Genomic DNA, 4038 nt, shown 5'->3' with positions numbered 1-4038 from the left:
GTGAACTGCACTTGACGAGTCGGGTCAGCATTGACTATTGACTTTGACCAAGGGTTGACCAGTTGGCCTTTGGGGGTATTTTGATAAATTGGAAATTTATGGAAAAAGGTTTTTATGGTGATTTTAGGTGGTGGAGTTCGTGTTGGTGATTCGAGAGTTTGAACCTATCACTTCAGTGCAACATCGTGAGGTGAGTTCTCCTCATTATATCAACAAGGTCTACGGCACCAAGGCCGACCCTTTATGATTTACATCCTGGTTTAGGATGGTTGGTATGTTAGATTACATCCTGGTTTAGGGTGGCTGCTATGCTAGTATTCTGTTAGATTGATATCCTGGTTGTAGGATGGTTGTTATGTTAGAGATCGGTTAGATCTGTATAACTATCTATTATTGCATGCTAGCGTATGATATTTATGTGCACATGTTTATTGGTTTGGGGAAAGGGTTGAGGCAGGTGTTGCTGTGTGCAGTAGGCCAAGACACCCTGGGCGGACCGGGTAGATTATAGGCTCGGATCGGGCAAATCTAGTCAAGCCGAAGGCCCAACGAGCGGTCCGGATAGGCTGAAGGCCCCGATGAGGGCGATCCAGACGTGCTGAGGGCTCGGAGAGCGGTCCAGATAGACTGAGGACCGGAAGCCGGTCTAGTCAGACTGATGGCGCATTATGCATGACGTATCTGTTTGCTTGTAGGTTTATATGATATGGTTATAGCTGTATGGCGTTGGTATTTTGGGGGTAACTCACTAAGCCTTCGAGCTTACATTTATCGATTATTGTTGCAGGTATTTCTGATGATCGCAGGAAGGCGAAGGCGTGATCATACCGCTCCTCACCTTTTATGATTTCATGAGTTGATTCTGGGATACTTTGACAATATTCTAGTTTGAAAACAAGTTTTGTAATAACCATGTGTTTTGAAATGTTTTAAAAAGTTTAAATTTGGCATGATTTTTTTGGGTGTTACAAGTTGGTATCAGAGCCTTGGTTTGAGTGAATTGGAGGAAACACTCATGTATCTCCAGTCTCAAACTGAGGACAAGGTTATAAAACAATTTTCTTAAAATGTTTTCAAAATAAAATAAGGAGGACGCAGGCATACGATCAGCCGGAACTCGTAGATAGACCCCAAAAATACCTTACAGATTATTTGATTTTGTGATATGTTAGAACAGCATGCTAGTACTAGGTTAGGGACCTTCAGGAATTGCATGATAGAATTTCCTGATTGTATGATGCTTGATAGCCTAGGGTTCTCGCTTATATGAAATTGACATCATTATTGTAGTTGCTTAGTGCATGCATCGTAGCTATACATAATTAAGATCTTATAGCCTGAGAATGTTTGGTTTGGCCTTATTTCTTGTTCTTGTTTGATGAAGGGCTTAGGGTAGGATCAGGTATTCAAAAGTCTATAGGGTCCAACGTTATGTATGGTTAGCATACACGAGTGCTGCAGGGTTGGTGGATGTTTCATGAACGGGTAGGTTGTTTGAGATGAGTCCGCCGATTATGAGATATTTGGTCTTCCTCTAGGAGTGAGGATTGAGCGCTCGATATGATTATGTATATTGTCAGGGCGTTGTGATGATACTTGAGACAAATATGGGTATGTATGGAAGGTAGTATGGGCCCGTACTACTGAAACCATAGGACCCATACGCGTAGCAAGGAAGTCACAGCCCCTAGGGTTTAGTTGGGAGTTGGTTCCCAGTTCTTTGTGTGGACTATCTGATACTTTGTGTTATGTTTCAGAATGGTGATGACCAGGCGCTTTGTGACTGGATCTGGTTCGGGATCAGGATCAAGATCAGAAGAGGGCGGACAGGGGGCGCCGACAGCGCCGGAGGCTATCAGTCATATGAGACCAGATGAGATGGATGACAGGATTCTAGAGATCCTGGACGATGAGGTTGTTGTTATGTTCCGAGCCGAATTACTGGAGATGTTCGGGTCTATTAAGACCGCTAAGGTGGAGTATTTTGATGATCTCTATGCAACCCTCACTGAGGCGGCTACCGCAACAACTAAAACAGATGTATTGGCGGTAGGGTTGGGAGCCGATCGGGCTTTTCAGTATCGGGACTTCGACAACATGAAGCCCCCTACTTTTGATGGGACTCAGGACCCCATCAAAGCCATGAGGTGGTTGTCTGACGTGGAGGGATGTTTCTCCACATGCTTTTTTCTTTCTGACCAGATGGTCAGATGTGCCCTGAACTTGCTGAGGTCTGGGGCAAAGGACTAGTGGAGGTTGATGACTGGGTCGTATTCGGACGAGCAGAGAGCTGCTGTTACTTGGGGGCAGTTCAGGAATATGTTCCACGCTCGCTACATTCCTCGATTCGAGCGAGAACGGTTAGCTCAGGAGTTTCTGTAGTTGAGACAGGATCGGAAGACAGTGACGGAGATCACTCGTATGTTCACTGAGAGGGCGATGTTCTGCCCGGATTTTGCTTCTGAGCAAGCTTAGATGACTCGTTATCTGAGCATGCTCAAGACGGATATTCGACAGTTTATGGCAACCCAGTGTTATGATACGCTTCTGGAGTTACAGGAGGCCGCCAGGCGGTAGGAGCTTGAGATTGAGTTATAGCTGAAAGAGTAGGGTCGGGCCTCAACACAGTCGCAACTGGCGCCAAAGCGGTCTAAGACCGCTGATTCCAGGTCAGCGGGACAGCAGAGTCGCACTTGTGGCAAGTGCGGAAAGGGGCACTTTGGTGCTTGTAGGTCTGGTAGTGGATGCCGCAAATACGGCCAGGAGGGGCATTTTGTGAGGGATTGTCGTCAGGCGGCCCCGGTTAAGGTTATGAGGATCTGCTACCACTGTCACTAGGTTGGTCACGTGAAGATAAACTTTCCACAGCTCGCAGCCAGGCCGGCGCAAGCTCCAACGCCGACTACATTGAGGATTACTGATGAGAGTCAGGGTAGAGCAGTGCCCCCGAGGGCCCAGGGGCGTCCCTTCTAGCTTACAACGGAGGAGGCCAGAGCAGCACCAGATGTGGTTACTGGTATGTTTATATCCTTTATCTCATTTATTATATCGGTTTTATGCTTATCCGTGTACCTGTGATTAGGTATGTTTTTAGTGAACTCCTTGCTTGCTTTGGTTTTATTTGACTCGGGAGCGAGTCGGCCTTTCGTATCTCAGACCTTTAGTAGGGAGTTTGGTGTGCCGGTAGGCGAGTTAGAGTGTTTGTTGTGAGTCTCTATCGCCAACGAACACGGAGTTTCTGCTTCTTTGGTCTATCGAGGGTGCGAGTTGGAGATCTTCAGAGTGTCCTTTCTGATAGATTTGATACCGATTCCCATGGGGGAGGTGTGTATAATCGTAGGTATGGATTGAATTAGCCAGTTCGGTGCCATGATAGATTGCGAGGGTCAGCGAGTTGTAGTTCAAACCCCAAGTGGGGGAGAACTGATTGTTTATGGAGAGGGCACCAGGTTGGGATCAGGGATTTATTCAGCCTCCAGGGCTTGACAGTACATTCAACATGGGTGTGCGGGTTACCTAGAATACGTGGTAGATACGTGGTCCAGGGAACATGTTTTAGTTTCAGAGGCTCCGGTAGTCAGGAGTTTGATGATGTGTTTCCGGAAGAGTTACCAGGAGTGCCTCCGGAGAGGCAGGTTGAGTTCAGAATCAACCTAGTGCCATGTGCGGCCCCTATCGCTAAGGTTCCGTACCGGTTGGCACCACCAGAGATGTAGGAGTTGTCACCACAGTTTCAGGAGCTGCTGGGAAAGTAGTTCATTCGTCCTAGCAGTTCTCCATGGGGAGCACTTATCCTCTTCATCAGGAAGAAGGAAAACTCGCACCGGATGTGCATTGATTATAGGGAGCTGATGTCACACCCCAAAACCAAGAACGGAGGAAATGTTCTGAGGCGGAGGACGTCATGTAAAGTATTACAACACAGTATAACAGTAAATAAGCAAACAACATCATCCATTTCATTAAATATAAAATTTTAATACAAGAGTGTTTCGTACAGTTATAGACACCAAAAAATAAATCAAAATAATAAGATGA

This window comes from Lactuca sativa, chromosome 3 (genome assembly GCF_002870075.4).
Source record: "Lactuca sativa cultivar Salinas chromosome 3, Lsat_Salinas_v11, whole genome shotgun sequence".
Lineage (NCBI taxonomy): Eukaryota > Viridiplantae > Streptophyta > Magnoliopsida > Asterales > Asteraceae > Lactuca > Lactuca sativa.
The sequence above is the reverse complement of the archived record's forward strand: the minus strand, read 5'-3'. Positions refer to the sequence as shown.